The sequence below is a fragment of the Orbicella franksi genome, chromosome 8 (genome assembly GCF_964199315.1).
Source record: "Orbicella franksi chromosome 8, jaOrbFran1.1, whole genome shotgun sequence".
Classification (NCBI taxonomy): Eukaryota; Metazoa; Cnidaria; class Anthozoa; order Scleractinia; family Merulinidae; genus Orbicella; species Orbicella franksi.
The window spans coordinates 229,970-243,415 of NC_138152.1; the positions used below are offsets into that span (position 1 = coordinate 229,970).

The following is a 13,446-nucleotide window of genomic DNA, read 5'->3' on the forward strand; positions in this document are numbered from 1 at the left end:
AAGACCATATTCAAATGTGGCAAAGAGATGCAATCTGAGCATAATAGAAAAACTCTTCATCAGACGGGTGCGGGTATCTTAAAAAAAGGAATGGGTGTGCAGACATTCAAGAAAGTGTGTACAAGAAATACAGCATGCTTGGGTGATCAGCTGTTTCCAAACACTTCCGTAGTTCTATGTTTGTCCTTTCTTGTGGAATCAATTGTGTAGATGAACTTGACTGAGCATATGCACCGATCTCATGATTGATAAAAACAACAACTAAAGTACTCATAAAGTAGAACAGGATTACAACAAACTTGAATCGCATTTGACCTTTTTTAACAAAAGTTTCTTAGAACATTTTTTTATTTTATTGTGATAGACTGGACACAAGTAATACATATTTTAGCTACTCCAAGGTTGTTACCTCCCAAAAGCAGCAACAGAAGAAAGCTGCTAAATTCTAAAGTAATGAGGGTCCTTACATGCAGAATTTACAATCCTTTCTTTTTCTGGGAGAGGCAGTGGCCTCATAGTTAGTGTGCTTGTCCCCGGAGCGAGCGGTCCGGGCTCGATCCCTGGCCGGGAACACGGTGCAGTGTTCTTGGGCAAGACACTCAACTCTCACAGTGTCTCTCTCCACCCAGGAGTATGAATGAGTACCGGCGAATTGTTGGGGAAACCTAACAAATTGCGGGGGAGTGGCCTGCGATGGACTAGCATCCCATCCAGGGGGAGTGGAAATACTCCTAGCCGCTTCATGCTACAGAAACCGGCAGCTATGAGCCATCGGCTCAAAGGCTTCACACTTTTTTTACTTATAATTAAGATCATGGAAGATAATAAAGTTTTGTGAACTTTAACTTGGCACAGATATTTTTCTGTTGTCTGTAAAACCCTGCCAAGTTATGAAGAGAAACTTTAGTAGAAACATTTCTTTTCAAAAGTAGCAGGTAAAGTGACCAACATTTTTTGCGATGGTTTTTAATTTTCTTGTGCAGTACCATGTTCTGAGGAAGACGAAGGGTCAAGTTTTCAGGAAGGAGAAGAACTAAATCATATGGTATTAGAAATAAGCCCTTTGTACGATGCGGTCACATGATGGTACAAAATCACACATGTTGGGACACAAGTTGCACGATGGGACTTTCAAAACAAAGGCAGGTCAAGGTGGACTGATATGAGTTGCATTATTCTGGAAGTCCCACTGTGCAACTCCCGTTCCAGCATGTGTGATTTTGTACCATGTGAACGGATCGTGCAAAGGACCTATTACGAGAACTGTTTATTAATGTACTGCTACACTTAATCATGGTTAAATTCAGGGATTCAAAAGATTACCAATATTAGATACCAGACGCCAATGAATTCATACTAAGTTTGAAATCGGGGTCTTGTTTTCCTTGAATGATCTATGGGGAATAAATTATTCTTAACTTAAGCCTAAGCAAAAATTTGTATTCTGAGCACTTATATTGGATATTCATGTAAGAGTGCAAGCACTGCATTCTATATCAGGCATGGGAGGGGTCATGTTACAGATACAGTTTATTTTGTTTGACTAAAAATGACAATTTATACTACACGCATAAAGCAAAGGCTAATCGAGGTGGTCATGTGCATTAACTACTTAACCATGCATTAACTACTACAAACTGTGTCACAGATCTCTAAGAGACAGGATATTTTACTTTAGTATCGTGTAGTGCAGCGATGGGGAGTGTATTTAACCAAATAATTTTCCTTTTTCTTTGATAGAGAGTTGTGGATGCACTGGAACAAAACGTATATGTGCTGAAAAATGAGGTCAAAATCAAAGTGGCAATGATAGAACAACTCAATGACCAGCTCGTTTTAAAAAACAAAGAACTTCAAGAACAAGGTAATGAAGTAGATAGAATTGATTTCTATTTGAGTTGGGTCTATGCCCTTTTAGGCTCTCAGATTATGGACAAATGCCAGCTGCAGGAAAAGCAGAAACAGATCAAGAAAAAACATCAGTTTGTCTGATCTTTCAAAAAATTAACAGTTATTTCATGAGCGTGCATTGAAAGTATAAACAATAACCTCCATTTGGTGTAAAATATTCTCAGATATTTGTCCGCAGACATTATATGTTCTGAAAAGCGAAACAATTTTCGAGAGTGCAGCTTGAGGATGACTGTGGGCCTTGACGAACAAGCTATATCCAAGGACAAATATCTTAGCATTAGTAAGTCAACTGGAAGCTGACAAAGGCTGTTGTGTTTATTATCTTTCCAATACTTTTTTGCAATATGGTCTCATTTTTTTTTAAAAATTGAAATATATCACTCAGATATTCCCCAGTTTTAGTTGATGCATATTCAGTCACTTGACAAATTTAGACCAATTGCTTGCGAGAGAAAATATCTGATGGAATATAAATGTTGGTAACTCAGTAACCAATATGGCATCATCATAGTCAACTGGGTGATGCCGTAACCAATGATTTATAAATATAAAGGTGTTGTTTCAGAGATTTGTGCCAGAAATATCTCTTATGCAGCACGTGCAAAAGCCCTTTATCATCTAAGGTTGACTTACACTATCAGGAGTATGCATGTGAAAAATCCTGTGGAAAAAATGGGTGGAAAATGTGTTATTTTCACCTATGTTTCACATGTTTTTCACGAGCATTTTACATGCATTTCACACCCATATTTCACATGTGTGTAGAATTTTGCAAAATTTTGTAAAACATGTGTGAAAATGTTGTGACGTGATGTCAACCCTTTCACACAATTTTTGACCTGCATTTCACATGCGGTTTTACATCTTAATTCACATTTATTTGAAATACAAGTTCATGAGCTACTTCACTTAGGATTTCACCTGAATTTCACCTGCAAATTCTCAGTGAATGGTTATAGAATTTCATATTCTTCTTCACAAAAATTTCACCTGTCAACTCTCAGTGAATGGTGAAAGAATTTTCACAGCTACTTCACACACATTTCACCTGTGTTTTGCGTGAACATTTTCAGTGATTGCCATGCAAATTTCATGCTACTTAACAAACATCTCACCTGCATGTTGTGACTATTGCAAATTTGCAGTATTGTCATCTGCACATTGCATGCTGGTTAAACATATATCTGGTTGTCTGTTCCTTGGGTGTAAAATTTTACAAGCAAGATCACTGACTGAGAAATCTACTTGTGGTCTGTAAATGTTTTTTTATGACAATCCATGCACATATTAATATGATTAAGGCTTTTTTCAAAGTTTCAGAGTCTGTTACAGCAACTATACAACTGCAAACTTGTATCAATCGTTTTAAAATCAGTTGTGCTGATTTCACAGAATAAGTGAACTTGTGAACTTTATGCTTGGCGAGGGTAGAAAATTTGCTGGAATCTTTGCTTTGGAGAAATTGGACTAAACTTCCGAGGAGTTATTAGAGTTCCCCAGGAATTTATCAAAAAGTAAAGATAAAGAAGTAAAAGCAGAATAAAAAAGCATTAAAATGGAAATAAAAATGGATTAGTTTAAGCTGGAAAAATCACATTAAAATACCAGCCAATGAAAAAGAGCACATGAGATCCACACTTAGCTATCGAGTGGTGAGTTTTTCGAGTAGCATGTACGATCAAATAGCAATGTTGTCTGTAGTAATAATAATTATCATCATCATCATCATCATCTATTTAACAGATCGACAAGGGGGCTCTCCTACGCTAAATTACATTAACAATTAAAAATAAATTAAATACATAAAAAAGACAGGTCAAAAACCCAGAATTATGAACATAATGTGACATAAGGAGACAAAGGACAATTTAAACAATATTAGTACTTAAAATGGTAAAAACGAACGATAAAATCCGACGTTTCGAAGTAGTCATGACTCCATTATCAAGGAAATATGTATGTTAGATCATGCAAATGAGAGCATTTAAAACGATAGAGTTTCTCGTGAACAGAGCTTTCACAAACAATTGGTTTAATAAAACATGACTTGAACCTCACCAAAACGGATTTTGTTGACCTTCTCAGTGTAGCTACCAAAGGACAACTATTCCAGTTCAATGGAGCCCTGTACGAACAGACAGATGGCATGGCTATGGGGTCCCCTCTTGGTCCCTTACTAGCTAATGTGTTCATGTCCCACACCGAAGAAAACCTTGAGCGAGAGGGTAAACTCCTTCTTTCTATCAAGGATATGTTGACGATACGCTCACCATCATGCCGAATATAGCAACAGCTTCTGATTTCCTGGACACGCTTAGCAAAGTACATTCCTCGGTAAAATTCTTGATGGAAACTGAATGCAATGGAATGCTCCCATTTCTGGGTATCCAGTTACTGAACCAATCACCTCAAATGGAGACAAAGGTGCACATAAAACCCACTAAATCAGGTCTACTCCTGCACTATCAGAGTCATGTTCACCATCGGGACAAAAATGGCTTACTGAGAACTACGCTTGATCAAGCACATCGTCTATCTTCATCTTGGTCACATTTTTCCGACAAATGTGACTGTCTCGAGACAGTATTCTCCCATTTGAAGTACCCCATACACCTTGTTAACTCTGCCATCAAGAGTTTCATTGAGTCAAAGGTTTGTGACCAGCTGCAGCTTTCATCACCATCTCAAGAGACAGATGACACGATTCGAGTAACTTTACCATTTAAAGAGCAGTTCTCAGCAGACTTTGTGAGGAAAAAACTTAAGGATCTGAGCCTAAAAGTACACACCACCATCCAGCCTGTGTTTGTGAGCCGAAAAATTGAACGAGAACTAAATGTGAGAGAAACAAAGCCACCAATTGTAAATCAGCAGTGTGTTCTTTATAGTTTTCAATGTGACCTGTGTGATGCGGGTTACGTAGGTTACACATGCGGACATTTACATAATCGTGTAAAAGGACATAAACAACAATCCTCTGCCATTGCCAAACACTATAAGAACGTGCACAGGACGATGCCTCAGGACCTGCTCAAGCGTTTCAAAGTGCTTAAGAAATGCAGAAACAAATCTGACTGTTTTGTACACGAAATGTGTTTTCTAAGAGATTTAAAGTCAAATCTTAACGTGCAATCAGATTCCATTCGTGCGAAAGTATTTTTATAATCTTTGCACCTTCCATGTTAATACTTTGTGCCAAAATCGCTTTAAATGCTGTAATTTGCATGATCTAACATTTATTTTTCCTTTACAATGGAGTCATGACTACTCCGAAGCGTCAAATTTTACCGTTCGTTTTTACCGTTTTGTCTTAAGAAATCTCTTTTAATACGAATATTAGTACTGCACCCAAAATACAATAACTCTTCAACATTGACCTTCTACATGTACGACACATACTTCGTTTGTCCAGTATATCCAAAGGGTGAACTCGCACCGGATTAAAGTCCAGATAGAACATCTTGTTTCTGTTCATCATTTATTTTATTTACAAAATCTGTAGGTTTCTCTAGTGCTTACCGACATTCTTGAAGGTCTAATTATACTTGAAAGTTGCAAGTCTTGCACTGAGAACTCTCGTTAAATTTCCTGTCAGATCCCACAGATTATGATGGAAATATGGTATCAGTATCATCACACATGTTTGAATTTTTTTCACTTGGTTTTTTGACATGAATAGTTGTTCTGTTGGTACTTCAAACTTTTCTGTTTCAATAACTAGAACAAAAGCACACAGCATCATGTGATTAAAATCATGTTCTGGTTTATGCAGCAGACACTGGACCACCACTGTCTGCTGCATAAACTAGAACATTATGGAATTAGAGGGAAAAATCTGAAATGGTTTGAAGATTTTCTTACTACTCAAACACCAGGTCTAATAAAACCAAGACGTGTCATCCAGTTTGACTATGGGGCTCCCCAAGGATCTATACTGGGCCCGACTTTGTTTGCGGTATACATCAATGATCTCTCACAAAGTCTGCTAAAGTCATCAACAGGCATGTACACTGACGATACTGTATATCTACTTTTCTGACTCCAGTGCTGAAATCATCAAGCAGGTTGTAGAAAACGATCTAACTAGTGTCAAAAAGTGGTTAGCAAGCAACAGACTCGTACTCAATCAGAATAAGACTAAATGGATGCTGTTTGGTACTAGGGAAAAACTAGAACATTGTTCAGACCATAGAGTGCAATTCTATGGGAAAGAAATTGAAAGGGTATCAAGCTTTTGTTACTTAGGGGTCACACTAGATGAGAATCTCTCATGGAATGAGCATATAGAGTCCACACCTTGCAAGCCTAAGATCTGGAAGCATTATGTAGATGATACCTTCACCATCCTGGATCAGGATAGAGTTGATGTCTTCCTACAACACCTAAACAGTCAACAACCATCAATGCGTTTCACCATGCATGGAGATTGAGAGTAACAGCAAAATCGCCTTTCTCGACACGTCAGTTTATAGAGAAACAGATGGCTGCCTTACCACCAGTGTCTACAGTTAGCCAACACATACTGATCAGTACCTAGCATATGATTCACACCACCCTCAGTCAGTAAAACGTGGTATTGTGAAGTGTCTGTACGACCGAACTAAACGTCTTCTGACTAAACCACCAGTTATCGCTGGAGAGAAGAAACACCCGTCATCTGTACCTGTTTCTAACCGATATCCCTCCTCTTTAGTGCGGAAGATCACAAAAATGAGAACAGCCCCAAGAAGAAAGGCCGTGGCAGAGCTTAAATCCACTGCTGTCTTACCTTACACCGTTTTCAAGGCTGACATGACACTTTGGTCGCACTTAGTGCGGCCAAAGGACGCCGTCGACCCAGCTTAACAATTAACATGACAGAGATTTATGACTCACCTGTACCCAGACCTCTGCCGTTTCTGAACACGCCCACAGCACTGGCCACCGTCCAATTTGGAACAAGGTCAAGTTTATTTATCGAGATCCTCACTGGTACACACGTAGGGTCAAGGAAGCTATCCACGTAAGACTTCACCCTAATAACATCAACAGGGATAGTAGAATTGAAATTCCTGAAGCATGGATGCTCACAATCAAAAAACACAACAGGAAAATGATACAACAGCGGACCGCTGAGGGGACAGCTACTCACCAGAACAATGGGAGGATCGAAATGCACCAATAACAGCCGACCTTCGTGATATAAATGGTGCCATGACTACATCATGAGACAAACGATAATACACTTTATTATTACATCTACCATGATGAACAACAACAACCTTTTCCACGACTTACAGAATTGATTTGTAACAAAATGAGCAAGCATCTTGGCCTGCTGTCCCACATACAACCTTTCCTCACCCAGAAAGCTGCTAAATTCGTGTATAATTGTTTAGTACAACCAATGTTTGATTACACTGATACGGTATGGGGTGGGTTGTCAATCGGATGCAGTAACAGCCTGTGACATCTACAAGAACAGGGCAGCACACATAATACAAAGGAGGACAACTACTGAAGAAGCTTTCAAAATGTTAGGGTGGATTGATTTGAAAATACAAAGGAAAGCCCACAAATGTATCTTACTTTTGAAACGTCTAAATGACTTGTTTCCTCCATATTTATCGGATTATTTATCTCTAATCATTATTTATACACGGTAAAAATGTCAGGTAGAAAAAATTACATAATAATGACTAAAAATCCAAATCCTAACATTATATTAACTTACATTAATATGCCACTTAAGAAAAATCCTGGTTTCCATGAATGCCGTGTTTAAAATTATGGTAGAGAAGGCATTTAAATTTGTTTAATGAAGCAGACTCTCTAATGTTACAGGGTAAGCGGTTCCAAAGGGTAGGGCCACTGTAACTAAAACTATTTTTCATGTAGTTAGTTCTTGGAAAGGGGACAGCAAGTTTGTTTACCTAGTCCCTTAGAGAATAGCTTGATTCATTTCGCTTTATAAATTTAGACGTGAGATATTCCGGAACAAGACCATTTAAAGACCTGAAAACCATTAAGGCGTTCTGAATTTGACGTTGAGATTTCAAATCTTTCCAGGTAAGTTTGTGAAATAAGGAATCGACATCCACGTCATAGTTTGATGAAGTTATAACATGAGCAGCACGTTCTGTAGTTTTTGTAGCTTTTTTTTTTATTAGAAATCGCACTGTTCACACTTACAAGACAAGAAAAAGGAACAACATTCACCTACAGAACCCTAAGTTAACACTAGGGGGAAACACATTTAGATTTTCAGGGGTGGTTCTTTTTAATGATTTACCCACATCGTAAAAGAAACCACATCGCTTTCCATTTTTAAGAACTCTCTTAGTTTTCATTTAAGCCATTTAGTTTTCCACTTATACTACTTAGATATACTTTGATTGCTCTCTTTTATTGTACTGATCTAGAAAAATTGTACTTCGTAGACATGTAATTTCCTTTGTATTAAATTTTTAAACTCCTTGTACTTTGAGGTAATTTTTAAATTCTGGATTTTTCTCATGTAGTCTTAGTTTTATGCAAGGCCCGTTTTGATACCAACCTATGGTTTCTTTTGAGATGGTTTCTTTTTACCGATGTGGGTATATCATCAAAAAGAACTGCACCTGAAAATCTAAATGTGTTTTTCCATAGGGTTAACTTAGAGTTTTGTTGTTGAATGTTGCTCCTTTGTCTTGTCTTGTAAATTTGAATAGTGCGATTTCTAATGAAATAATGCGCTAAATATGGAGGAATTATTATTATTATTATTATTATTGTGGCTGATGGGGCTACCCTGCCTAAATAAGGATGATTCTGTTTCACTTCTGAAGGCTAAATGCAAAATAAAGGCAACCACTCACAAGAGGCACTCGATTTCAGATTGAGTTCTATGACAAGCTTGAAATTCTTTTTCGTCTAAGTATGATCGCAAACATAAGCTTATAACAAAGCTGAAATGGGCAAGAATATAGACAAAGATCCACAAGAGATGGCAGCAATGATTGCTTAGGTGGAGTTCATGATGAACACTGAACTTCCAAAATGCTATCTTAAATCTTAATCTAGAAGCCATGTGATTCTTTATACTTTCTTGGGGCCAAAAGGTCCAGATTTTGTTGCTCCATTCCTGAGGCATTTTAATGTTCTTCGCACGTAATTTCCATCAATCTCGTTTGACCGTTGAAATCACGCGTGCTTTTCCCAGAGCACTGCATCATGGGTTAATGCAACTCGTTCCCGGGGTCTTTTCAACGCTCAAATCTAATGATGATTATTTCAACACTCAAAATCAAATAGGGATATCTTTCTTTACAAACATCGTTTTTGTTATTTAATTGTTTTAAATGTTAAACAAAAGAATTCTTTGTTTCATCAGCCAATAGTTCTCTGGTTGGCATATTAATAAAAATAGGTGACATCACTGATATCTTTACTATGGCGGTTCATGTCTGGGATGCTCGAGTTCCACAAAGAAACTCTGATTTTTTTTGCACAATTTAGAGGCCTATCACAGCCTGGAAAGTATTCAAAAATCATTTGCAGGAGCACAATCCCAAGGAATTTTACTCCTTTGACTAATAAATTTTACTGTGAGAAGGATTAAGTAAACAGGACAAAGTCGTGATCAATGACCTGTTGAAACTGAAGTCTTGCGGAAGTTGTGGTCTTAATGTCAAAAATGCTGGTGTGTATTTGCCTGACTGTGTAGAGGGGTGGAAATCTCTCAAGAATTTCAGATACATGGAAAAAATCACATGCATTGCAAAATTGTTTTATGTATGCAAACAATTTCACATACACAACAAACAATGTTTCAGATGTGTGAAAAATGGTTCACACGCACTGAAGAAAGCCACACGCATGACCAAATTGTTTCACTTGTGTAAAAAAATTCACATGCATTATATGAAGTTCACATAGTACATAGAAAAAATTTACATGCAAGACAAATACTTTCACCTGCATTATGAAGATTTCACATGCATGTGAATGTCTACTATAGCACGCATGTATATTTCCAACATTTATTTCAGAATTCTTTCTTTTCACAAACTTTTCACATACTCTTCACGATTTTCACTCACATACCTTAGTAGTGAATTAGTATTTGCGTGAAAAATACCCTGAGATGATATGCATCGATTGATAAGAATTGTATACTCATTTGATAAAGTAGTTCGGATGTCATTGTTTCGCGTACAAGTCGTTTCACCTAAGAGTCGATTGTCCTAAATCAAAGTCATTTTGCCTACATTGTAGTTGATTCGCCTACACGATCCAAATCGTTCCACCTACAGGTAAAGTGCATATGACATGAAAAATAATTTCTGCTTTTTTGAAAGGCCTTTCAAAATAAAGAAGAATTGCGTTTTTCTTTTTGAAATATCTTTTTCGTTTTAGAGATATTGACTTTTTTCTATTATGCAAATGAGATCAGTAATGGCGTCATATTGTCTGCAACTAAAAATGGTAAAATACTGAATTAACAATATTTCTAGAAATATTAGAGCAGTGTTCTTGAAACTTGGCACCACAAATGTACATTACAAAAGAAACAAAGTGACACCCTTACTGCTGTTGCCATGACAACAGTTTTACCGCTGGTGCTGTCTTAATAAAAACTGAAATTCCCAGTTTTTGTCTTAAACCAAGAACCATCTACCCCACCCAATTTAATGATGAGAGTTAAGACAATATGGGAACTATATCGGTTCCAAGTAGGACCCTTTGTCTCACTTTAGAGATTGCAAATGGGGATATTTGGTTTTTTGACAGAAAGAGACTGGAGCCGAAAGAGTTACTATGGCAACAGCACTAAGGGTGTCATTTTGTTTCTGTTTTGATGTACATTTGTGGTACCAAATTTCAAGAACACTGCTTCAATATTCCTAGAGATATTGTTTATTCAGTATTTTACCATTTTTAGTTGAAAATTATATGACATCATTACTGATTTCGTTAATATCTCTAATATCTCTAAAACGAAAAAAGATATCTCAAAAAGAAAAACGCCATTCTTCTGTATTTTGAAAGGCCTTTCAAATAAGCAGAAAATATTTTTTTCATGTCATATGCACTTCAAGTCGAAGTTATTTTGGGAAGATAAATGAACATTGACTGTCAGACTTTTTTCGGTGAAAGGGAGGTCGAAAGGAAAATCACGCAACAACAGTTTATTTTTGTGACTCGGCAATATTTTGTAATCAGTGTCACTCACAACGTGCTCTCATCATGGAGTACATTTTTCGGAAGAAACTTTTTCAGGAAATTTTTTTGCGAATCGTGGAAAAAAACTGCAAAAAATCGCAAAAATTAGAACCCACAAAAATTCAGTGCCATACGGTACTCTCCGGCTACCCAATGATTCAACAGTTTTTCTCTGACTAGAAAAATCATCCCACTGTTTCAATGTTTTAGCCTCAGTGCAGGGAGCGGTATCTTGCTCTTTGAATTATCCTTTTTATTTCTTTATTTTTTTGTTTTTTTTAACCAAACGCATTTGCAGTGCCATCAGCTGAGCCAAGGAATGTCTTTCCCAGATTGACAGCATTTCTATATTAACTGGTTGCTGTGAAAGACTGAGAGAAAGAAAAATCACACAAAAAATCACTCTTACCTTGCACGAGGCACTAATTAGCTGTTATTGTTTATAAAGTCACAAGTCCGAACAAGAGGGAAGTTGATGACAAAGCAGAAAAAATCACACTCACATTATGCGAGTCACTTCAGCATTATAAGCTAGTAAAGATGACTTCTTGCCTCGACGAAAACATATGTACACACACCTGTATCATTTCAAGTTAAAGATGAAATTTATTTCCTTTTTTTTGCACATAAACTCTTCCTGTTGGTGATCTTCAAGTTTATTAACTCATTTGCTAGTGCTTTTTAGTATTGTGATGCAGGTGGATCGACTCAGATCGTGTAGGCGAAACGACCGGTTAGCAGTAGTTTGTTTCTCTCACAAAAGTATAGAAAAGACACATTGCCATCATATCTTACAAAATAATTAAAAGTGACAACGATGGTGAACTAAGTGCAGTTTGAAAAAGTTACAGGAAAGAACCCAAATTAGCATCACTAAAACAGCAGCTTTTGAAAAGCAAACATTGCCCGTTTTAGTAGTATAGGGGGGATTAACCAAATACCATTTCGCACAGGGAGCCTCATTTACCTTATCGAAGCCCCCACCATCAAGTCCGGCCCTCACAAGCTCGGGCTGGATGAACATGGGGGCACGAAACGGTGAAATTCGGCTCCCTCTTTGAAATAGTATTTGGTTAATCCCCCCTATACTACTCACAACAGTGGCACCCCCGCGCAGCGCCCCGCCAAACGAGGGGCGGTGGAGTAGTGCGCGAGGGGCGCGGGAGCGCCGCGTCCCGCCACGAGAGGTGGCCGCGGGAAGAAAGGAATGAAAAAGCCAGAGCCCTGCAGAGTATGCGGAGTCGGACTACTGTGCGACTACCATCTTTGCAAGCCCTGCGGCGGGGGTGCACTAAAACAGCGTCTTTACCGCAAACAAGAAAAAGCAAAACAAGACTTTCAACGTGTTTCGCTCGAGCTGAAAGAAAGAAAAACACCAGTTAGAGAAATGTAACCTTCGGTTATATTCCAAGGAACCATGTCTTCCAGCATTCAAGAAAGACTGGAAGAAGAATTCGCTAAAATAGATCCCGCGGTATTACGTTATTTCGATGAACTTCTTGCAGAAAACGTGCCAGCGGTAAGAAAGGTTGTCCAGAACGTGCTGGATGAACCAATTTCTCAAGAAACGCGGGCGCGTCTGCAAGAGCCTCTTCTTCTGAAGCCTTACGAGCCAAGAGCCCCTCCACGCCAAAGAAGGCAAAGAGGAGTGCAAGCGCTCCTGAGGGAGTTCGACTCCTTCCGTGCGCGGAGAATCAGAACAGTGACAGACTACCAGAACGAGATTCTGGATCTGTTCGACAATGCAGAGAAAGATCGGGAAGAGATCACAGGCCGGCATTTTATTTGATGGCGTTTCATCAAACGGCTGGGGAGAAACCTGACACCAGACTTGACGGTGAAGATACGCGAAAGAGTAAGCACGTCGTTCTATCTGAGGCACGTTTTCGCGTACCAGTTGCGAAACATTGAGGATGGAACGATTATTGTGTACTACTCGAACCCCAAGGGCTCACAGTGGCTTAACAAACTGGAAGACGCGGAAAAATGGCTTATCACCCAGGAAGAACTGCGTCTCGACAATGAAAGAGTTGAAAGGGCCACCACGAAGTGGGTTTTTGAAAACTTTTTCAACGTTGTTGTGAAGGTTGTGCTTGACAGGCAGCCTTTGGCGGGAACAGGGCCTTTGCCCGACTGGCTGCGCAACCTTGCCCATAGCCGGGCGATGGTATCTTTGGACGTGTATAACGACAACCTGTGCCTATGGCGATGCCTCGCTGTGCACGGAGGGACGCGCACAGATCGTTGCACAAAAGAAGCCCGAAGACTGGCCCAGAGTTTCTACAAACTCAATGCCATTCCACCGAACTTCAGGAAAACGTCTCTGGACGAGCTCGACAAGGTGGAAGC

General features: G+C 38.7%; 1 pseudogene; it reads left to right on the top strand.

Annotated features, from left to right (window-relative positions):
* The first annotated feature begins 4,066 nt into the window (after positions 1 to 4,066).
* On the top strand, positions 4,067 to 5,079 carry LOC145494352 (uncharacterized; annotated as a pseudogene).
* Positions 5,080 to 13,446: the final 8,367 nt, after the last annotated feature.